A 24,787-nucleotide genomic window follows, 5' to 3' on the forward strand; every position below is an offset into this window, starting at 1 on the left:
CACTCTTGTTGCCCAGGCTGGAATGCAATGGCACGATCTCAGCTCACTGCAACCTCCGCCTCTCGGGTTCAAGTGATTCTCCTGACTCAGCCTCCGGAGTAGCTGGGATTACAGGTGCCTGCCACCACACCAGGCTAATTTTTCTATTTTTAGTAGAGACAGGGTTTCACCACGTTGGCCAGGCTGGTCTCGAACTCCTGACCCCAGGTGATCCACCTGCCTCGGCCTCCCAAAGTGCTGGGATCACAGGTGTGAGACACCATGCCTATGCCTGGCTAATTTTTGTATTTTTAGTTGAAACAAGGTTCCAGCTGGTCTGGAACTCTTGACCCTCAAGTGATCCTCCCACCTTGGCCTCCCAAAGTGCTGGGATTATAGGCATGAGCCACCACGCCCAGCCAAATGTTTGCTAATATTTTTATGACTACTCAGAACCCTACCATTTTTCATTTGTTCTTCCCAAAATCTCTGCCTGGGACACTGTGGTCAATTGCAAAAATAGCCACAAATTATTCTCCTATATGGAGCCCTGTGGCGTTGCCGTCTACCCTGACTCTGGCCTTGACCATGGGCCATACCTTGGCCAAAGAGATATCAGTGAACGTGACACAAACAGGGGCTGAGAAAGAGCTTGCATAGGGAGCTTGTTATATCTTGCTACACTTGAATCCCAGCCACCAACTGAAGAAGCTCAGGCTCTTCTGCTGGAGGATGAGAGTCCCAATGCCCAGGCATACCCCATCACCCCAGCCCACAGCTGTCAACCACCAGACATGTGAGTGAGGCCATCCTAGACCACCCAGACATGAGCTGACATTCCAGCTGACACACTCACAGCCAAGCCAGACCCCAGAATGGTGAGCTACATAAATGCTATTGTTTTAAGCCACAAACACCTGGGGATGGTTTGTTAGACAGCAATAGATAAGAATACAAATACGTAATCTTCCCACTTTAGGGATGAAGAAACTGAGGCTCAAAGAGGCTTGGCCAAGACCACAGAGCCAACACTCAATGTCTTTCCCTCTACCATGCAGCGGGCTCCCCTCTGCCATCTCCAGTCGCCTGAAGCAGGGCCCGGCATGAATGAGACAGCTGGCAGAGTGACAGCTGTGCTCACCACCTCAGCTCAGTGGCCCCCTGGGAGAGCCGGGCCATGACCTTGGCCTCATTACTGCATCAGACCTGTAATCAGATGCTTAGAAGGTCTGCAGAGATCCACCCAGCCTGGATCATGGGGTAGAGACCCGCATGGCAAGCTGGAGGATGTAGCCTCTTTGAAGTCACACCATTCACTGGGGGACTTTCAAGGGTTCATCACACTCCACTGGGTCCTGGCCATCTGCTCTGTCCATTTGATGGCCAGCAAAGGGGGCTAGGGATGTATGACCTTTCTAAAATATGTATGAATAAAAAACACTTTCTTTAGACAAGACAGAATAAGAATAGCAAAAAATACCCAGCAGCTCCCTTTACCGAGCATGCCCTGCATTGGAGACACTTAGGTCACCACTGTACACCCGTTGTACTTTTTATCCTCCCCCAAACCCCACTGGGTGGAATATAAAGCTGCAGAGACAGCCAGGCACGGTGGCTCACAACTGTAATCCCAGCACTTTGGGAAGCTGAAGCGGGCGGATCACCTGAGTTCAGGAGTTTGAGACCAGCCTGCCAACATAGCGAAACCCCATCTCTACTAAAAATAAAAAACAATTAGCTGGGTGTGGTGGTACACGCCTGTAATCCCAGCTACTCTGGAGGGTAAGGCACGAGAATTGCTTGAACCTGGGAGGCGGAGGTTGCAGTGAGTCAAGATCGTGCCACTGCACTCCAGTCTGGGAGACAGAGCAAGACTCTCTCTCAAAAAAATAAAAAATAAATAAAGCTGCAGAGTTAAAAGTGAAGAGCACTGATTGAGAACTCAGGCTGCCTGGGTTTAAATCCTGGCTCGGCTATTTACCAGCAAGTGATTTGACTTCCCTGTGTCACATCTTTCTCATCTGTAAAATGGTGATATAACAATAGCACCTAGTTCATGGGGCTGTTATGAAGAGTAAGGAAGCTAGTGAATGTGAGTTACTTGCCGGGCGTGGTGGCTCACGCCTGTAATCTCAGCACTTTGGGAGGTTAAGGTGGGTGGATCACCTGAGGTTGGGGGTTTGAGACCAGCCTGACCAACATGGAGAAACCTCGTCTCTACTAAAAATACAAAATTAGCCAGGTGTGGTGGCGCATGCCTGTAATCCCAGCTAATCGGGGGGCTGAGGCAGGAGAATCACTTGAACCCGGGTGGCGGAGGTTGCAGTGAGCCGAGATTGTGCCATTGCACTCCAGCCTGGGCAACAAGAGCAAAACTCTGTCTCAAAAAAAAAAAAAAAAATAGTGAATTACTTAAAACAAGATCTGGCACACAGCTGACCCTCAGTGGATGCTAGCTGTCATCATTAACATGATTTTACAGACGAGGAAACTGAGGCTCAAAGGGTGACTTCACTGATAAATTTCACTTAGCTAAGTCAGTGGTAGAGCTGAATTTTGCACCCTGGTCTGACAGATACTTTTTTTTTTGAAGAGATGGGGTCTCGCTGTGTTGCCCAGGCTATAGTGCAGTGGCTATTCCCAGGTACAATCACAGCACACTGCAGCCTCAAACTCCTGGGCTCAAGCAACTTTCCTGCCTCACCCTCCTCAGTAGCTGGGACTACAGGTGTCTACCACTGCACCTGTCTCATTTGGTCTGACAGGCTCTTTATTTTATTTTGTTTTTATTTTTTAGAGGTGGGATCTCACTGTGCTGCACAGGCTGGTCTCAAACTCCTGGCCTCAAGCAATCCTCCCACTTTGGCCTCCCCAAGTGTTGGGGAGGCATGAGCTACTGCTCCTGGCCTGGTCTAATAGACTCTTCATTACAACCCCATGGCTTCTGGAAGTTCCAGGACTGTCTGTCCACAGCACAGGATCCTGTCTCTGCAGGCCAGAGTTCCTGCACTAAAGTCAAATGAGGATTTCCTCTTTAAGGTCCTGGCTATACAACTGGATTGCAGTCTGATTTCTCAGAAATCACATCCAGGTCTTAAAACCCATGTAAAGGGCCGGGCATGGTGGCTCATGCCTGTAATACCAGCACTTTGGGAGGCTGAAGCAGGCAGATCATGAGGTCAGGAGATTGAGACCATCCTGGCCAACATGGTGAAACACCATCTCTACTAAAAATACAAAAATTAGCCGGGCGTGGTGGTGGGTGCCTGTAGTCCCAGCTACTCAGGAGGCTGAGGCAGGAGAATCACTTGAACTCAGGAGACAGAGGTTGCAGTGAGCCAAGATCGCACCACTGCACTCCATCCTGGCGACAGAGCGAGACTCTGTCTCAAAACAAAAAAAAACCTGTGTAAAGACTTTTGCTACAACATTCATCATACTGTGTTGCAATTATTTGCTCTTCTGATTGTCTTTCCTACTAATACAAATGCTACCTGTGTGCTAAGTGTCCGTATATATACATTGCCCCGTCTAATCTGCACAAACACTCAGCAAGGACATTGATTAGACCTATTCTACAGATCAAGAAACTGAGGCTCAGAGTGGTGAAGGCATTTGATCCCCAGAATGCAGTTGAAGTGCAAAGATGGGTCTAATTTTGTCATGAGCCCATCCAGCACACCACAGGACATTTTCCTGCTAACAATAATAAACTCAGCAGTTGTTAAACACATGCCACATGCTAGGCCAGGTACTAAGTGTTTCACATGCATAGCTCATATTTCCTCAAAACATCCCAAATAGATAGAGACAATTATTCTCTCCTTTTAAAAGAGGCTGGGCATGGTGGCTCGTACCTGTAATCCCAGCACTTTGGGAGGCCAAGGCAGGAGGATTGTGTGAGCTCAGGAGTTCAAGACCAGCCTGGGTAACATAGCAAGACCTTGTCTCTATTAAAAATTTTAAAATTAAAAAAATAGTTGAGTGTGTTGGTACATGCCTATAGTCTCAGCTACTTGGGAGGCTGAGGCAGGAGGATCACTTGAACTGGAGAGATGAAGGCTGCAGTGAGCTGTGATTGCACTACTGCCCTCCAGCCTAGGCAACAGAATGAGATCCTGTCTCAAAACAACAACAACAACACAACCCCCCCACAACACATACACACACACACACACACACACACACACACACAGATAAAACTGGTTGGGCACAGTGGCTCTTGTGTAGTCCCAGCACTTTGGGAGGCCAAGGCAGGCAGATTGCTTGAGCTCTGGAGTTCAAGAGTTGCCTGGGTAACATGGCGGGAACTCATCTTTACAAAAAAAAAATACAAAAATTAGCCAGGTATGGTGGTTTGAGCCTGTGGTCCCAGCTACATGGAAGGCTGAGGTGGGAGGATCACCTGAGCTCGGGAGGTCGAGGCTGCAGTGAGCCGTGATCGCGCCACTACACTCCAGCCTGGATGAAAGATGAGGCCCTGTCTCAAAAATAAAAAATAAAGAGAAAGAGAGCGAGAGAAAACTAAGGCTCAGAGAGGTCCAGGAACCTATCCAGGGTCACACAGCTTTTAGAAGATGCCGCCGGGATTTTTTTTTTTTTTTTTTTTGAGACGGAGTCTCGCTCTGTCACCCAGGCTGGAGTGCAGTGGTGTGATTTCAGCTCACTGCAACCTCTACCTCTACCTCCCAGGTTCAAGTGATTCTCATGCCTCCGCCTTCCGAGTAGCTGGGATTACAGGTGCACATCACCACATGCAGCTGGGATTTGAACCTACTTCAAACTACAACATCTGTGGACTTTTTACTCCATTTACTGCCTCTGTAAACAACCTCAAGTGCAGGGACCACCATGATTTCCATTCATCTGAATTTTCCCAAAGCCCAACAGGGTTCACCAGGTGATGAAATATTTACTGGGCATATTAGTGATGAAAGGAATGGAGCCCTGGATATGTCTCTACGTGCCCATGCAGGTTCCCTGGGTCTGCACATCACATGGGGCATCTGTTCAGTACATGAGCTATGAAAATGGAAGCTGACTTCCTCATTATAACCCTTATTCCGGTTGTATGGCCTCTGATGAAGTATTACTTCTTTCTTTTTTTTTTTTGAAATGCAGTCTCACTCTGTTGCCCAGGCTGGAGTCCAATAGCGCGATCTTGGTTCACTGCAGCCTCCGCCTCCCAGGTTCAAGAAATTCTCCCACCTCAGCCTCCCCAATAGCTGGGATTACAGTCGCACACCACCACACTCAGCTAATTTTTGTATTTTTTTTTTTTTTTGAGATGGAGTCTCGCTCTGTTGCCCAGGCTGGAGTGCAGTGGTGCGATCTCAGCTTACTGCAACCTCTGCCTCCCGGGTTCAAGTGATTCTCCTGCCTCAGCCTCCTGAGTAGCTGGGATTACAGGTGTGCACCATCATGCCTGGCTAATTTTTGTATTTTTAGTAGAGACGGGGTTTCACCATGTTGGTCAGGCTGGTCTCGAACTCCTGACCTCATGATCCGCCCGCCTCAGCCTCCCAAAGTGTTGGGATTACAGGCGTGAGAGCCACTGTGCCCGACCTTAATTTATGTATTTTTAGTAGAGACAGGATTTCACCATGTTGTCAAGGCTGGTCTCGAACTCCTGACCTCAGGTGATCTGCCTGCCTCAGCCTCCCAAAAGTGCTGGGATTACAAGTGTGAGCCACCGTGCTCAGCTGAAGTATTATTTAATAAGCCAGCTGTTTTTTGCTTGTTTGTTTTTCCAGAGATGGGGTCTTGCTATGTTGCCCAGGATGGTCTCAAATTCCTGGGCTCAAGCGATCCTCCCATCTCAACCTCCCAAAGTGCCTGGATTGCAAGCATGAGCCACCAACCCGGCCCAAGCCAGCTGTTTTTGCTTATACTCCTTTAAAAGCTTTTGAGGATCCAGAGAAAGCAAAGACCAATTAACTTATAACAGGCTGAGCTTTCTCTGCTGCCTGGCTTTGGCTATTAGATGGTTTAGCTGGGCACAAGTAACAAACTGTGAACATCCTGCCCTGGAAGATTCACAGCCACAAATAAAAAACAAATCTTTCTATGGGAATAGCGAGGAAATTCCCATATGGCAGAAGTGGACAGGCACAGTGGCTTACGCCTGTAATCCCAACACTTTGGGAGTCTGAGGTGGGCAGATCACCTGAGGTCGGGAGTTCCAGACCAGCCTGACCAACATGGAGAAACCCCATCTCTACTAAAAATACAAAATTAGCTGTTGGTCACACATGGGGCTTTGAAAACACATCCCACATCCCCAGAGCTGACAGGAACTCCTATCAGGAGATCACCTTAGATCATGCAGGCCAATTACATGTCAGAATAAGAACTGACAATCTTGCCAGGTGCAGCAGCTCAAGCCTGTAAGCCTAATACTTTGGGAGGCCAAGATGGGAGGATCACTTGAGCCCATAAGGTTGAGGCTGCAGTGAGCCGTGGTCACGCCACTGCACTCCACTATGGGTGACAGAGCAAGACCCTGCTCAAATACAACAATAACAACACAAAAGGAGAAAACAAAAAAAATAACTGACAGTCTGGTGATATGAAAAGAGAAGTGGCTGGGCGTGGTGGCTCACACTTGTAATCCCAGCACATTGGGAGGTCGAGGTGGGCAGATTGCTTGAGTCCAGGAGTTCGAGACCAGCCTGGGCAACATGGTGAAACCCTGTCTCTACTAAAAATACAAAAAACTAGCCGGGCATGATGGTACATGACTGTAGTCCCAGCTACTCAGGAGGTTAACATGGGAGAATCATCTGAGTCCGGGAGTTAGAGGCTGCAGTGAGCCGAGATCGTACCACTGCACTCCAGCCTGGGCAACCAGAGCAAGATTCTATCTAAAAATAAAAAAAGGAAAATAAAAGGGAAGAAAAAATGGAATTCTAGATCATGAATCTTAAGAATGCTCTGGTCTTTGATCTAGTATTATTAGCTCCACTGCTATGGGACAAATCACTCAGAACATACTGGCCTAAAACACCAAAGTCATTGATTACTTCTTATCTCCTGTGGGTTAGGAATTTGGGAGTAGCCTGGCTGTGTGGCTCTGGTTGAAGGTCTCTCATGAGTCTGTAATTGGATGAAGGCTTGACTGAGATCCCACGTCCACTTCCAAGGCGTTTCACCCACATGGCTGACAAACCGGTGCTGGCTGTTGGCAAGAAGCCTCAGGTGGGCGTCTCCACAAGCTGTTGGGGTGTCCTCAGCACGGCAGCTGGCTCCTCACAGATTGAGCGATTCAAGAAATTCAAGGGAGAAGCTGCAATGCCTTTAATGACCCAGCCTTGAAAGTCACACGGGGTCACTTCTGCTATATTCTTTTTTTTTTTTTGAGACGGAGTTTCACTCTTGTTGCCCACGCTGGAGTACAATGGCACGATCTCGGCTCACCGCAACCTCCGCCTCCCAGGTTCAAGTGATTCCCCTGCCTCAGCCTCCTGAGTAGCTGGGATTACAGGCACATGCCACCACGCCCAGCTAATTTTGTATTTTTAGTAGAGATGGGGTTTCTCCACGTTGGTCAGGCTGGTCTGGAACTCCCGACCTCAGGTGATCTGCCCACCTCAGCCTCCCAAAGTGTTGGGATTACAGGCGTGAGCCACTGTGCCTGGCCACTTCTGCCATATTCTATTGTCTACTCGGGCTAGCCTGGTTCAGGGTGGAAGGTGACTGCACGGGGGCAGTGTCTTAGTCCTTTGTAGCTGCCATAACAGAATATTGCAGGCTGAATGGCTTAAACAACAGGAATTTATTGCTCCCAGCTTGGGAACATGGAAGTTTGAGATCAAGGTGCCAGCATGGTTGGGTTCTGGTGAGGGACCTCTTCCTGGTGTACAGATGGCCACCTTCTCATTGTGTCCTCACATGGTGGAGAGAGTGAGCTCTGGCCTCTTCAGCCTCTTACAAGGGCACTAATTCCATCATGGGGACTCTATGCTCACGACCTCCTCAAACCCAGTTACCTCCAAATCCACCACATTAGGGGTTAGGGCTTCAGTGAGAAGACACACAAGCATTTGGCGCATAACAGGCATGAGTATGAGACGACATGGGTTGTTGGGGCCATCTTGGAGCTACATTGCCAGTTCTGAGAATCCAGCCTAAGGATGGACAGCAGGTGCTACCAACGTTTTAGGCAAAAGATGTTCATTACAGCATTATTTCTAATAGTAAGAAATTTGAGACATCTATATGAGATTGGCTGAGTTAACTCCAGCACAGCCATGCAATGGAATAATGGATATATCCATGCAGATGTCCAGATAAAGGACCGGGAAGACATCACCACACTTTGAGCAACAATTATTTCTGTGGCTGGGCATGCGATTGAGTAGTATATGTAGAAAACTGAGGCTCACGGAGTCCCAGTGTGGGACCAAATGCAGGAAGGAAAGAAGTAGGTTCTTAAAATCTATTCTGCCACAGTTGCGTCCTCCTTAACCCCCTAGAGAATGGAAGCTGGGGGCTGGGCGCGGTGGCCCACGCCTGTAATCCCAGCACTTCGGGAGGCTGAGGTGGGTGATCACTTGATATCAGGAGTTCGAAATCAGCCTGACCAACATGGTAAAGCCCCATTTCTACTAAAAATACAAAAATTAGCTGGACATGGTGGCGCGTGTCTCTAATCCCAGCTACTCAGGAGGCTGAGGCAGGAGAATTGCTTGAACCCAGGAGGCGGAGGTTGCAGTGAGCCGAGATCACACCACTGCATTCCAGCCTGGGTGACAAAGAAAGACTTCATCTCAAAAAAAAAAAAAAAAAAAAAAAAAAAGAAAATGGAAGCTGGGCACTTTAGCTTCTGAATACCCACTACCACATGACTAAAACATCCCTTTAACCAAACTGTGTCTTTTCAAATCAGAGGCTTAGCAGCCACCAATGGGGTTTGATTCTAAGCAATAGCCTGTCCAGCTAGATGCCAGGGATTGACTCTCATCCACCCCTCTAATCCTCTCTGTCACCTACACCAATTAGGACACTGAGCACTCCAGACAAAGAAAGACCATGGGAGGCCAGGCACGGTGGCTCACGCCTGTAATCCCAGCACTTTGGGAGCCCGAGGCAGGTGGATCACGAGGTCAGAAGATTGAGACCATCCTGGCCAACATGGTGAAGCCCGTCTCTACTAAAAATACAAAAATTAGCCGGGCATGGTGGCAGGTGCCTGTAATCCCAGCTACTCCGGAGGAGGCTGAGGCAGGAGAATTGCTTGAACCTGGGAGGCAGAGGTTGCAGTGAGCTGAGATCATGCCACTGCACTCCAGCCTGGGTGACAGAGCGAGACAAGGAAGGAAGGAAGGAAGGAAGGAGGGAAGGAAGGGAGGGAGGGAGGGAAGGGAGGAAGGGAGGGAGGGAGGAAGGAAGGAAGGAAGGAAAGAAGGGCGAGCCATGGGCTACCCCTTCTCCTGTTGATGATAAACAGGTGTTCATCCTCTTCCTTCTTCCCCTCCCCCAGTTCAGTGGGAAATCACCAGCCATTTTTCTTGACCTCAGCACATTCATTATCTAGGGATTGCAAAGAAAAGGAGACCATTTCCGGAAGAAATATATGGCTCCATCTGTCCCTGTTTCCCTAAGACTCCTAAGTTTCAAAAAGCTTTTTGCAGATGAAAATACAGGTTTGTCTCTCTTCCTTCTTTTCTTTTCTTTCTTTCTCTCTCTTTCTTTCTTTCCTTTCTTTCTTAGATGGATCTCACTCTGTTGCCCAGGCTGGAGTGCAGTGGTAGGATCTCGGCTCACTGCAACCTCTACTTCCCAGGTTCAAGTGATTCTCGTGCCTCAGCCTCCCGAGTACCTGGGATTACAGGTGTCTGCCACCACGCCTGGCTAAGTTTTGTATTTTTAGTAGAGACAGGGTTTCACCATGTTGGTCAGGCTGGTCTCAAACCCCTGACCTTCAGTGATCCGCCTGCCTTGGCCTCCCAAAGTGCTGGGATTATAGGTGTGAGCCATTGCAGCTGGCTGAAAATACAGGTTTCTTCCAGCCAGACTGCTGCAGTCCCTGCAGACCCAATGGCAACCTTTTCTGGGGTTTAGGGCAATTATATCCCTAAGGAAGAAGAGGCTGATCAGCTGATAGAATGGGATGCTAACTTTCCCCCCACCTCAGTCAGCAAGCCAGATGTGACAGAATAACAAGGCTTTCTGCTATGATTTTAACACTAATAAAGTAGTTTGACAGATGGGTACAAGCTGTGGTGACAAACAGACCCTGCTTTGACTTCCATCTCTGCCAAAGATGTACTGTGTGCCCCTGGGCAAGTCACTTCACCTCTCTGTGCCCCCATTTGCTAACTTAAAAAGGAAAGAGTAATACGGCCTACCTCTCATGGTTGCTGCGAGAGTTAATGAGATAACACTTAAATGCTTAGCAAGGTATATAACCTAATAAGAGTATTAAAAATAGTTGCTACAATTACTATATTATTGCAAATTCAGAAGACATCCTATTGGGGAGGGAGATGATGGCAGGATGTAAATGTTGTAAATCCGAAAATACCGCAGTACTGTGAGCGGCTTCCCTTGCTCATGCTCTCTGGCTAAATTATTTCCACTTGGGAATTTTGGTGCTTCTTTTCTATCACATCATGGTTTTGTTTTTGTTTTTATTAGTACTTCTTTTTTTTGACATGGAGTCTTGCTCTGTCACCCAGGCTGGAGTACAGTGGCATGATCTTGGCTTACTGCAACCTCCGCCTCCCAGGTTCAAGCAATTCCCCTGTCTCAGCCTCCCGAGTAGCTGGGATTACAGGCATGTGCCATCACACCTGGCTAATTTTTGTACTTTTCGTAGCGTGGGGGTTTCACCATGTTGGCCAGGCTGATCTCAAACCCCTGACCTCGAGTGATCCACCCGCCTCGGCCTCCTAAAGTGCTGGGATTACAGGCGTGAGCCACTGCGCCCGGTCACTTTGTGGTTTGTTTATCCAGAAAGGAGGAAAAAGCCAGGCATGGTGGCTCATACCTGTAATCCCAGCACTTTGGGAGGCCAAGGTGGGTGGATCACTCGAGGTCAGGGGTTCAAGGCCAGCCTGGCCAACATGGTGAAACCCGTCTCTATTAAAAATACAAAAAAAATTAGCCAGACATGGTGGCAAATGTCTGTAATCCCAGCTATTCGAGAGGCTGAGGCCGGAGAATCACTTGAGCCCAGAAGGCAGAGGTTGCAGTGAGCAGAGATCTCACCACTGCACTCCAGCCTGGGCGACAGAGGAAGAGTCTGTCTAAAAACAACAACAACAACAAAAAACAAAACAACAACAATAGCAAAATAGGAAGGAGGAAAAGCATGGGGACTAATCCAGGAGCAGAGCCTAAGGAACCAGATTCAAAACCAGACCCTGCTGGCCTGGATGAAGTCTTTGTGCACATTATGAAAAGCTGCCCAGTGTGACTATGGGGAAACTGCTGAGCCACGCTGGGCCTCAGTTTCTTCATCTCTGAAATGGGGATAAATAAGAAGATTCTATCTCACTGGGATATTCAGAAGATCACTGTACGAACTGGTGCACACTCTCAAGCATGCTGGGTTTTTGTTGGTTGGTTGGTTGGTTGGTTGTTTTTTTCCTTTTTGAGACAGTCTCACTCTGTTGCCCAGGCTGGAGTGTAGTGGCACGATCATAGCTCACTGCTGCCTGGACCCTCTGGGTTCAAGTGATCCTCCTGCCTCAGCCTCCTGAGTAGCTGGGACTGCAGGTATGTGCCACGACGCTTTTGTATTTTTTGTAGAGAAGTGGTTTCACCCTGTTGCTCAGGCTGGTCTCAAATTCCTGGACTCAACTGATCCTCCCACCATGGCCTCCCAAAGTGCTGAGTTACAGGTGTGAGCCACCTCAGCCTACAAGCATGTTACAAATACCGTTTATGAGCTGATCGTTCCCTTAGGCAATGCCCCCGACACACACACATTTTCTGTTAACCTGTGAACAGGTCAAATCTTTTCCATCTCAAGGGAAAAATTATTTCCCATAACCTTGCATCAACCTTCAGTACCAGTGTTAACCCCTTCACCAACAAACTTTTCAAGAGTTGCAGCCCACTCGCTGCCTCCTCCTCTTCGCTTCTGCTTTAGCTCTTTCTCTCTCCCCACCCTGAATCTTCTCTTTCCAAGGCCACTGACAAATTCCTAGGGCTGGATCCAGGGCCTCCCAGTCTGGGTTTACAGGCCTGCCTGGTGACCCTGACACGGCACTGCTCTCTGCTGCCTTCATTCTTTCTCCCTCTGGCCACCTCTCCAATGTTCGTGTCCCCAGGGCCCTCCCCCTGCCCCTTCTTCTTGCAGTTTCATCCTCTCCTGGGCAGGCCCATGCATTCCCAAATCCGCTGGGCCCACACCTCCAGGGCCGAGCAGCCAGTGGCCTCCCAGACATCTCCATGTGGCAGTTCCACAGGCCCCTCAGGTGGGAGCTTATCCCCGTCCTGACACCTGACTTCCCTCCTGGGTTCACATTTCAGGAAACACCCCGCTGTCCATTCAGCTGCCCAAGCCAGACCGAGGTGCTTCCCTCATCCTTCACCAGTCACCAAGGCCCATCAATTTAGGCTGGGTGCAGTGGCTCATGCCTGTAATCCCAGCACTTTGGGAGGCCCAGGTGGGCAGATCACGAGGTCAAGAGATCGAGACCATCCTGGCCAACATGGTGAAACCTCATCTCTACTAAAAATACAAAAATTAGCTGTGCGTGGTGGTGCATGCCTGTAGTCCCAGCTACTCAGGAGGCTGAGGCAGGAGAATCGCTTAAACCCTGGAGGCAGAGGTTGCAGTGAGCTGAGATCGTGCCACTGCACTCTAGCCTGGCAACAGAGCAAGACTCCGTCCCAAAAAACAAACAACAACAAATTTAGCCTTCTGAAGTTCTCTTGCCATCATCCTCTCACCTCCATCCCACCATCCCACTCTAATCCAGGCCATTCATCCATTCAGTGGTCTTTCATTGTGCACCTACTGTGTTCTAGGGACCATGCAAGGCACTGGGCACGTACATCTCTCCCTGAATCCTTGGAACCCATCCTCACTGGTCTCCTCCACAAAACACTTCCCACCCAGAACGCTGCGTGAACGCTAGCACTGTGCTGTCTATAAAACTTTCTGCAATGCTGGAAATGTTCTCTATCTGTGCTGTCCAATAGGGTAGTCACAAGTAGCCATTGAGCACTTAAAACAGGGCACGTGTGACAAGGGAACAGAATTTCTCATTTAGTTTTATTTAAATTATTTAATTAACTGTTTTAATATTTAATTTATTTAAATTATTTTAGTTTTATTTAAATTTATTTAACTAGTGGCTGCCACATGGGACAGTGCAGCTCTAGAGGGAAAAGCTGACCACACCTCTTTGCAGTTTGCAACCCCTCCTTGGCTCCCCAAGCCCTCAGGGTCAAGTCCAATGACCTACAAGGCCTGGCATGGTCTGCGTCCTGCCCACTGCCCCACCTGGCTCTCCACCTGTGACACTGGCTGCTTAGAGTTTGTGGAAGCCAGGGTGCTCACCTCTACCTTCGGGCCTTTGCACCAGTTCTTTTTTTTTTTTTTTTTTTGAGACTGAGTCTCACTCTGTCTCCCAGGCTAGAGTGCAGTGGCGCGATCTCAGCTCACTGCAACCTCCACCTCCTGGGTTCAAGCAATTCTCATGCCTCAGCCTCACGAGTAGCTGGGATTACAGACACCTGCCACCACACCCGGCTAATTTTTGTACTTTTAGTAGAGATGGGGTTTCCCCATGTTGGCCAGGCTGGTCTCGAACTCCTGAACCTCAAGTGATCCGCCTGCCTCGGCCTCCCAGAGTGCTGGGATACAGGTGTGAGGTGAGCCACCACACCTGGCCCACCAGTTCTTCTTCTTCTTTTTTTTGAGATGGAGTCTTGCTCTGTCACCAGGCTGGAGTGCAGTGGTGTGATCTCAGCTCACTGCAACCTCTGCCTCCTGGGTCCAAGTGATTCTCCTGCCTCAGCCACCCAAGTAGCTAGGACTACAGGCTTGCGCCACCACGCCCAGCTAATTTTTTTTTCTTCCTATTTTTAGTAGAGATGGGTTTCACATTGTGGCCAGGATGGTCTCCATCTCTTGACCTTGTGATCCGCTCACCTCTGCCTCCCAAAGTGCTGGGATTACAGGCATGAGCCACCGCACCTGGCCTCACCCATCAGTTCTTTAGTCTGGTAGGAACACTCCCACACCCAATTCCCCACACAACCCCCATTTCTTCTCACTCTTTCACGCCCAATTCAGGGGTCCCTGTTGGACTTCTGTGATGGGGGCCCTCCTCCGTTCCATTTGGAAGCTTTGGGTCATGGCATGAGGCTGTACCAGTGATGCCCTGTCCACATCAGCTGAGAGGTGTTCCCCAGGGATCCCTGAAGATCCTTCAGGGCAGTGGCCTCAGAGAGCTGATGGGTGGCACCAACAAGAGCAAGGACCCCTGGCCATTCCTGCTGAGAATCCAGCCTGTGTGGCTTTCATGGAGACAATCTGCATTATTAGTGGAAAAAAGCACGGGGCTTTGAAGTCAGACAGGCCTGGAAGGAGGGTGGACCTCTCCTGCAACTTGAACCCATTCACTATAAGCTCAGTTTTTGTTTTTTTTGTTTGTTTTTTGTTTTTTGAGATAAGAGTCTTGTTCTGTCTCCCAGGCTGGAGTGCAATGGCGCGATCTTGGCTCACTGCAACTTCCACCTCCTGGGTTCACGCGATTCTCCTGCCTCAGTCTCCAGAGTAGCTGGAATTACAGGTGCCTGCCACCACGCCTGGCTAATGTTTGTATTTTTAGTAGAGACAGGGTTTTACCATGTTGGCCAGGCTGATCACAAACTCCCAACCTCAAGTGATCCGCCCACCTCGGCCTCCCAAAGTGCTGGGATTACAGGCGTGAGCCATCGTGCCCGACCTCAGTTTTCATTTCAATAAAATGGGGTAACAGCATTTTCCAGGGAGGATTCTTGTAAGAGTTAGATATTGTAACCCTAGAAGTAGCTCCGTAGCTAGTTTTTTTAGGGAAAGGGAAAAGATTTGTATGGCCCAGATGCTGTCCTTATAATCCCACAGGTGGAGCCCTCCTCCCACAGAAATGAGGTCTTGTCTTCAGTTTTAAGAGTGAAAAACCAAAGTCCGATCCCTTTATCTCTGGTGGCAGAGATAAAGAAGCTGAGGGTCAGAGAGGGCCAGGAGTTTGCCAGAAACCACAGGGCAGTGGACAGCAATACTGAGAATGCAGACCCACGGATGCCCCCCGGGATAACTGTGCCTAGAATCTGTGGGTCCAATGGAGGGAAGAAAGCCCCCGAAAGGTGCTCACCTTTTCGGGTGGGGTTTTCTGCCTTCTTCCTGTTGGACCTTGGGACTGGCCGGTCCCCTCTAGGGGAATCGGAGGCAGAGGCGCCTCCCGGAGTCCCCTGGGGGGCGCTCTGGAGCCTGTGCACCTGGAGGCCGGTAGACACTCCGGGCCTGCAGCCGGGACCCTCGGAGCTGAAGAGCTCCAGGAGGTGCAGGCAGCGCGCCACCTCCTCCAGACGGTACACGACGGGGCGTCGCGCCTCCAGGGCTAGGCCGGGAGGATGGAGGGGGTCCCCGGAGCCCGGGGGAAGTGGCGCGGTGGGCGTCTGCATCGGCTCGAAGGCACTTGCGCCGAGGTCCAGCAGGCAGTAGAGCACCTTGTGGGCGTGGTCGCGGGAGGCAGCGCCTGGCATCCCCATCTGGCTCAGAGCGTCCCTGCCCTGCCCCCTAGGGCTGCGGAGGCCACCTCCACGCTCATTTGCCATCCCTGAGCCGCTTCTGCGACCTGTGGGGGGTGGGGCGAGGGTGACAGGGCTTTCTCTTCCCCTTTCTTTGGAAGTTTCTATGACATCCCAAGCCCAGGAGCTGCTGGCATTGTGTCCTCCTCTAACCTGTCATCTGGGGGTCGGGGAGACAGACTGAACTCACCAAACCACAGAGCTCGCTGTGCACCCCTGAATGGGACACTGTCTCTTCCTTCATTCAACAGACAGATCTGGGGCTGGGGTCAAGAGCCTCCCTCTTCCCATTGTGTGCTTAGGCAACTCTCTGAACCTCAGTTTTCTCATCTGTAAAATGGGAATGCTAAGAATAATACCATTTTAATAGTGTTTTCAGGATTAATAAGAAAACAACCAAAGTGTTTGGCATCCCGGAGGCCTGCAGCAAAGCGGCTGTTTCTGGTTTTGTTTTGTTTTGTTTTGAAACAGGGTCTCGCTCTGTCACCCAGGCTGGAGTGCAGTGGCGCCGTGCAGCGGCGTGATCTCGGCTCACGGCAGTCTCTGCCTCCCAGGTTCAAGCGATTCTCCTGCCTCAGCTTCCTGAGTAGCTGGAATTACAGGTGTGCTGCATGCCCGGACATTTTTTGGATTTCTAGTAGAGAGGGGGTTTCACCATGTTGGCCAGGCTGGTCTCAAACTCCTGACCTCAAGTGATCCGCCTGCCTCGGCCTTCCAAAGTGCTGGGATTACAGGCATGAGCCACAGCCCCCCACCGGGGCTGTTTTTGTTGAACCCTTCCTTCACCCCTACCTTCCTGTCCCCTCAGCCCAAGGGAACCCCCTGCCTGGTCCACCCAGGAGCCCATCCCTGCTGAGCTTTGGGTTGAGCAGGGAGAATGGCTAAGGCCGAAGCTGGAACCAGCAAGAGACAGGCTCTGTGGCCTTGGACAAGTCACTGCCTCTCTCTGGGCCTCAGTTTCCCCATCTGTAGAAGACAGGTGCTATACTGCAACAAGTCAGAAGGGCAGCAATGACCGGTACATTTATGGAGCACTTACTGTATGCTTCACGCTTCACCTGCTTCCTAACAACCCTATGAGGCCACCAGCCCCACGGTACAGGAAGCAAGGCTCAAAGAGGTGGAGCAAGGCGTCTACGGTCATACAGCTATAAGTAGGGTTGGTAGGCTTGAACCCCAGCTCTCCTTTCTGAGTAGCATGTTCCCCTGGGGGCCTTGGGCTAACTTTGGAGGGGGCTTCCACCTCCCCAGCCCTCCCTTCCTTCCCAGCCTCCATAGGGAGGCGCTCCCCTGGAGGAGCAGCTGCCGCTGGCCCCCACCAGGCTTGGCACAGAAGGCCAGGGCTGGGCTGCTGCTCTGCCTCCAACTAGCTGGGAAATGAGATGGACAAACACAGGAGAGTCGGCCTGTTGAGGGAGGTCATTCTGGAAACCTGCCCTGGCTCTCCAGGTCTGCACCCAGTAGCCACAGAAATGGAGACTCAGTTCCTTCAGCAATCTGTGCCCCTACTATGTGCCTGGCACTGAGCAAGGTTCTGGGGTGGGGTGGAAAAAATGGGACACCTGTCTGTCCTCCAGGAGCTCACCCTAAGTCACAGAAGCCCGTGTTTATGGAGGATTTACTATGCGGACTGCCTCCTTTAGTTCTTACTACAGCCAAGTAATTGGTGCTAATATTATCCCCAAGTGAAGTATTTGGAAGACGAGGTCCAGAGAGGAAAAGTGATTTGTCCGAGGTCATACAACCCGGTCAGTGTTGGAGCTGAGGTTTAAACCCCAGACAGGCTGACTCCAGGGAGGACCTGAACTGTCTCTCTACAGGGCTGTTCATAGAGTACCTACTATGTGCCAGTCATTGTAGGTCCTCTCCAACCCTCCCACAGACTGTACCCCTATTTTGCAGAGAGGGAAACAGAGGCTCAGAGAGGCTACGTAACTGGGCCAAGGCAACACAGCCAGGAAGTGGCAGAGCAAAGATTCAAACTCAGACTTGCCTGATTCCCCAAACTTCTCAGGACCCAAGAGGAGAAAAGAGATCAGCCCTATCATTCATTCATTCATTCAGTCAGTCATTCAACAAGTATTTATTGAGCACCTATTATATCAGGTATAGGGCAGACAGCAATCAACCTGACCCAGCTCCTGCCCTCAGGGAGCTCACAGTCCTGGGCATATCCATGGGGTACTCATACTAAATAGTTATCTCTTCAGCGTTTAGGGGAGGGGCTGTCAGGAATGGCTTCCTGGAAGAGGCAGCTCTGGAATTCTGTCTGGGCCATCTAGGTAAGACATTTAACTTCTGAGTTTTTTCATCTGTAAAATAGTAATAATAAGCCTCACCTTGTCCAGTGTGGCTCAAGAAACGTCATCCATGCCCGGTGCAGTGGCTCACATCTGTAAATCCTACCACTTCGGGAGGCCAAGGCAGATGGATCACTTGAGCCCAGAAGCTCAAGACCAGCCTGGGCAACATAGGGTCATCTCTACAAATAATAATAATAAAAATTAGCTGGGTGTGGTGGCACATGCCTGTGGTTCTAGTTACTCAGGAGGCTGAGGTGGGAGGATTGTTTGAGCCCAGGAGTTCAAGGCTGCAGTAAGCTGTGATCGTGCCACTGTACTCCAGCCTGGGTGACACAGCAAAACCGTCTGTTAAAAAAGGAAATGGCTGGGCGCGGTGGCTCACGCCTGTAATCTCAGCACTTTGGGAAGTCGAGGCGGGTGGATCACGAGGTCAAGAGTTCAAGACCAGCCTGACCAATATGGTGAAACTCCGTCTCTACTAAAAATACAAAAATTAGCCAGGTGTGGTGGCACACACCTGTAGTCCCAGCTACTCAGGAGGCTGAGGCAGGAGAATCGCTTGAACTCGGGAGGCGGAGGTTGCAGTGAGCCAAGATTGCACCACTGCACTCCACCCTGGGCGACAGAGCAAGACTCCATCTCAAAAAAAAAAAAAAAAAAAATTCTTTCATTCATGATTACTGTTCTAATCCCAGTGAGCCCCTACCACAGGGCACAGAAAGTGGACAGGGAGAGAAGAGGGGTGATATCCCAAAGTCCATGCTTTGGGAGAGGACAAGCAGAGAGTTCCCAAGACCCTCAGAGCCCAGGAATATAGGACAAACTAGTGAAAAGAATCCCCAGTGGCTTCAGACAGGGTGTCGCCTCTGTGGATCTGTGGCCAAAACTGTGACCTCAGCCAGGCCCCTGGGGCCTTCAGCAGGAATGAGGTCAGGGCTGTGGCTGGGGGAGAGAAAGGAGCAACAGATGTTCAAGAACTAAGGACAGCTGCATAAAGGGTGGCGGAGGGGGGAGATTCTGAGCTTAGAGCTTTAGCATTGGTGTAACCTGAGTTCAAATCCAGGTAGGACACTCATCATGTGACCTTAGGCAGGTGATGTCACACTCCAAGCCTCACTTCCTCTTTTAGATATTGTGTTATTAATACCTGTATCACTACCTTGTCATAGAAAATCAGATCATTCTGACAATTACTTTATTGATTAATTGATTGATTGATTGAGACAAGGTCTCTCACTGTATCACCCAGGCTGGAGTGCAGTGGCACAATCATGGCTCATTGTGGCCTCAATGTCCTGGGCCCAAGTGATCCTCCCACCTGAGCCTCCTGAGTAGCTAGGACTATAGGTGCTCATCACTGCACCTGGCTAATTTTTGTATTTTTTGTAGAGACAGGGTTTCACCGTGTTGCCCAGACTGGTCACGAACTTTTGAGCTCGAGCAATCCGCCTGCCCGACCTCCCAAAGTGCTGGGATTACGGGTACGGTGTAGAGCACTTACCAGGGCCAGGGGCTGTTCTAAACACTTTCTACGTATATTTGGTTAATGAGAGGGATGTGGCACAGCAGCTGGCTCATGCCACATAAGCACAGCTGTTATCACTCCTCTGCATCATGTGATTTTGTTACAATCACTGTGTTTTACTAATCAGGAAAAACACCAGCAATAACAACAACAGGGAAAGTGAATTCCATTTTGGGAGCAGGATAAGGCCTTGGACGATTCTGTGGGCCTGGCTGGGACCTAGATGAGGGCAAGAATTTCAGAGGGCCCAGTCCCTCTAGGGCTATGCACTTGAGGTCTTGTCTCAGGAACTTCAGGAAAAAAAATGCAGAATTAGAAACCTTTCCTAGGAAGAATTAGGAACTCGTGTCCTAGAAGTCCAACTTGCCTCCTAAATAGAGCATGTGTGCATGTGTGTGTGTGCATGTGTGTGTATGCATGTGTGTATGTATGCGTGTGTGTGCGTGTGTGTATGCATGTGTGTATGTGTATGCACATGTGTATGCGTGTGCGTGTATGTTTATGTGCACGTGCATATGTGTGTATGCATGTATATGCATGTGTGTATGCGTACGTGTATGTGTATGCGCATGTGCATGTGTGTGTGTGTGTCTGTATGTGTATGTGCACGTGCATGTGTGTGTGTATGCATGTGTATGCGTATGTGAGTGTATGTGTATGTGCACGTGCGTGCGTGCGTGTATGTGTATGCACACGTGCGTGTGTGTGTATGCGCACGTGCGTGTGTGTGTGTGTGTGTGTGTATGCGTGTGTTTGGGGGTATCGGGGCGTTTTCCCAGATCACTGCCCAGCTCCTGGACTTGCTCGGTCTTGAACCCTTTCCAGCCCAGCCTCTGGTGCCCAGCCCATCCAAGCCCTGCTGCCAACTGCCAGTCCCAGCTGTCTGTTGTGGCAGATGTTTTTGGCTGTGCCATAGCAACGCCAGAACAGGATGTAACTTGGATCACAGCAGGGACAAGCCCACGCGCACAGGCCGCCCATGCCTTTCCCCTCCCTGAAGGCCTGTTGGGAAAGACTGGTCCGGTCCAGGTCGAGGACAAATGGTGTTTGTTGTCTGGAGAGAGGCAGACCTGTCCTCTTGGGGTCAGTGGCAGGGGAGTGGGAGGACACAGTGCAAATCCTAGCTGAGCGCCTCCTTCAATGAGCTCGGGTTTGCATCCATTGGCTCTTCCAGGAGATGCTAAGGGAGTTGCCAGGCAGGACGAGAAACCACCTGTCAGCAAGGCCTGGCCTGTGGGGGCCGGCCTGTCTTCCCCACGATTATAGCAACTACTCATTGAGGGATTACTTTGTGCTACTTATGCTAAATACTTTCTATAAACAAAGAATATAAAGATTCAGGGGCATTTACTTTGTGTTAATTACACAGTGCTACCCTGTTTTTTTTAAGGAGCGAAGGTTTAATAGGCAAAAGAAAAAGAAAGAGAAAGGAAAACCGCTCTGTCTCTCTAGTGAGAGAGAGGAGACTTCTAAGAGGAAAAGAGCCACCAGCGGAGGATGCACTGGATTTTATAGTCAGGTTTGAGGAGGCGGTGTCTGATTTATATAGCGAACAAGATTACTTCCCTGAACTGTAAACTTCCCGCACATTGCATACACAGAGAGGATAGGAGATCCTTGCTCTGTCGCCCAGGCTGGAGTGCAGAGGCGTGATCTCAGCTCACTTGCAGCCTCCACCTCCCGGGTTCAAGCAATTCTGTCTCAAACAAACAAACAAAATGCAAAGTTGGAGATCCCGTTGCCAAAACCCCATTGGGCAGTTGGAGGCCTGGGTCAGTCTAGAAGCTTTTGGATAACACCAAGGGGTAGCCCCAGCCAGAAATCCTCACTTGCTCCAGAACCTCTTCCAGCCCCACGTGACGGCTAAGTTCTCCGTGAAAGGAAGTTGGTTCAAACATGTCCAGCAAACCATGGGTGCTGGAGGATTCTCCATGTTCTCCCCAGTAAGACTGACGTCCGAGTCTTTAAGAATGGCAGCCACACTAATCGTGTTTTTAACTGGCTGATGGATACCCATTATTGATTTGACTTCGTTCTAAAATGGAGGCTGAGAGCCCTGAGATCAAAGGTCAGAGGTGGAGTCCGCTCCTCTACTCACCGTTTTGATGAATGTTGTACCTTGGTATCTGGACAAGGTCCCTATTATGAAGCGGCTACATTATCTGGGGTAAATACCTGGGGTTCGTCATCTCGCACCAGGAAAATTTAGGACATGGACACACATGAAGAGTTTGGGAGCGGAGGTTTAATAGGCAAAAGGAAGAGAAAGGAAAACAGCTCTCTCTCTAGTGAGAGAGAGGGGACTTCGAGAGGGAAAGACCAACAGTGCTAGTCTTTATAATACCACTAGGAGGTTATTCCTGTTTTCCAAATGGGGAAACTGAGGTGGAGAGAGATTCAGTCACTTGTCCCAAGTAGCTGAGTGTGTAAATTAAGGAGCTGCGATTGGGACCCAGGGCTGTCTTGCTCCAAAACCCTTGATCGAATGGTAATGCTGCCAGGACCAGCTACATAATTTACTAGACCCAGTGGAAAACAAAAAGGCCACGCTCTTGTTTAAGAATGATGAGAAATTTCAAGATGGTGACAGCAGAACATGAAAACCAAGTGCAAGGTCTTCACAAATTTAGAGTCTTATGCAACTGCCCTGAAGTCAGCCCTGGGCACTGTACTTCCATTGTCACACCACGCAGTTCCCTTGCCACCCTCAGGCACTCAGAAGGGTGGGCACAAGCAACCTGGAGCAGCTGACAGCCCAGGACAGTAAGCCCCTGCCTGGCACCCGAGAGCTACAGTGATCCAAAAGTACTCTGTTCCTGGGGACCCAGGCAACCCTGTCAAAGGGAGGGAAGGAAAGAGCCTTCCACAAAAATACTCTACTGAGTTTCCTAGAGCCATGGGCCTGGGAGCTTAGAGAGCAAATTTTAGCTCAATTTAAAAAAAAATTCTTTTATTAAATCTTTACTTTTTTTTTTCCAAGACGGAGTCTTGCTCTGTCACCCAGGCTGGAGTGCAGTGGAACAGTCTCGGCTCACTGCAACCTCCACCTCCTGAGTTCAAGCAATTCTCCTGCCTCAGCCTCCTGAGGAGCCAGGATTACAGGTGCCTGCCCCCACACCTGGCTGATTTTTGTATTTTTAATAGAGGCGGGGTTTCATCATGTTGGCCAGGCTAGTCTCGAACTCCTGACCTCGTGATCCGCCCACCTCGGCCTCCCAAAGTGCTGGGATTACAGGCATGAGCCACCTCGCCCAGCCACATTTTTTATAAGCTTTTGTTTTGTTTTTTGTTTGAGACGGAGTCTCACTCTGCCGCCCAGGCTGCAGTGCAGTGGTGTGATCTTGACTCACTGCAAGCTCTGCCTCCCAGGTTCACGCCATTCTCCTGCCTCAGCCTCCCGAGTAGCTGGGACTACAGGCGCCTGCCACCACGCCCAGATAATTTTTTGTATTTTTAGTAGAGACGGGGTTTCACCGCGTTGGCCAGGATGGTCTCGATCTCCTGACCTCATGATCCACCCGCCTCGACCTCCTAAAGTGCTGGGATTACAGGCGTGAGCCACCGTGCCCGGCCACATTTTTTAAATTATGAAACTAACATAATCCTGAGGCCGACACGGGCAGATCACTTGAGGTCAGGAGTTCGAGACCAGCCTGGCCAACATGGTGAAACCCCATCTCTACTGAAAATACGAAAAGTTAGCCGGGTATGGTGGCATGTGCCTGTAGTCCCAGCTACTCAGGAAGCTAAGGCAGGAGAATCACTTGAGCTCAGGAGGCAGAGGTTGCAGTGAGCCAAGATTGAGCTACTGCACTATAGCCTGGGCGACAGAGAGAGACTCTGTCCAAAACAAAAAAGCCAGATGTGGTGGCTCACACCTGTAATCCCAGCACTTTGGGAGGCCAAGGCAGGTGGTCACCTGAGGTCAGGAGTTCGAGACCAGCCTGGCCAACATGACAAAACCCCATCTCTACTAAAAATACAAAAATTAGCCAGCCGTGGTAGTGCATGCCTGTTATTCCAGCTACTCGGGAGGCTGAGGCAGGAGAATTGCTTGAGCCCGGGAGGCAGAGGTTGCAGTGAGCCGAGATCACACCATTGCACTCCAGCCTGGGCAACAGAGCGAGACTCCATCTCAAAAAAAAGAAAAAAAAAGTAACATAATTCTGTTGCAGAGATTTTGGAAGATAGACAAAAGAAGGAACAAAATAGCCTTGAATCCTCCCTGTCTAACCCATTGCTGTTAGCAGGTGGTGAGTTTTCTTTCTTTCACAGAAGGCTTTCTGTCAGGATTCCCGGGATGACACAGACTGCCTCTTCTCTTCCCCAGTGCCTGGCCCACAGCAGGGGCTCCATGAACCAGAGAGGAATGCCAGAATGAATGGATGTTATAAAGGGGCTTGGCTTGGTTGACCTTCCAGATTCTTCTGGACTCTGAAAAACTCAGGCTTCTTTGATTCACAGCAAATGCCTGGCATCGACCTGGGGTTCAGTCCCAGTATGCCAGGCCCTTGCCAGTCTCAGAAGTGACTGAGACATGGCCCCAGCCCCAGTGGAACTTGGTTTAGGCAGTCCTGGGTGTCCCCAAACGTTCCAAGCTTTGTCAAATGAAGCAGGGGCTCCTTTTTAAAAAAGATCTTTATAAAAAATCAAGTCAACATGAAATTGGAATACAAAATTAATATAACTGAGGTTTTCCCTCAAATCCTATGCTTTTAAGCTAATGATTCTACAGTCCTAGAACCTTTTTTTTTTTTTTTTAAGAGACAGGTTTTACTTTGTTGACTAGGCTGGAGTACAGTGGTGCCATCAAAGCTCATTGCAGCCTCCAACTCCTGGGCTCAAGCGATCCTCCTGCCTCTTTAGAGTAGCTACAACTATAGGCACATGCCCCCACACCCAGCTAATTTTTAAAGTTTTGTGGAGATGGGGTGTTGCTTTCTTGCCCAGGCTGGTCTTGAACTCCTGGCTTCAAGCAATCCTCCCACCTCAGCCTCCCAAAGTGAGGGGACTGCAGGCATGAGCCACTGTGCCCAGCCTGCAACTAACACTTATGGTTATCAATACTCCCTCCCTTAGTTAACTGTCTCAGATATCATAATAGCCTTTCTTATATGTATCAAAACTCATACTGAACAACAAGTTCTTGGTTGCAAAAGGAGATTTATTGTTTGCACCTGTCTATAAGTACTTGCCCACAAGTTAAACAAACGCACACCTAAGTCCA

The 24,787-nt window shown here is 49.8% G+C and overlaps 1 non-coding gene across 1 annotated transcript; it reads right to left on the reverse strand.

Moving 5' to 3' along the window:
* Positions 1-24,659: 24,659 nt before the first annotated feature.
* Positions 24,660-24,787, reverse strand: LOC129011075 (small nucleolar RNA SNORA40). Its single transcript, XR_008493203.1, has one exon. It is a non-coding gene; the product is annotated as a small nucleolar RNA SNORA40 (small nucleolar RNA).

This window comes from Pongo pygmaeus, chromosome 10 (genome assembly GCF_028885625.2).
Source record: "Pongo pygmaeus isolate AG05252 chromosome 10, NHGRI_mPonPyg2-v2.0_pri, whole genome shotgun sequence".
Taxonomy (NCBI): Eukaryota; Metazoa; Chordata; class Mammalia; order Primates; family Hominidae; genus Pongo; species Pongo pygmaeus.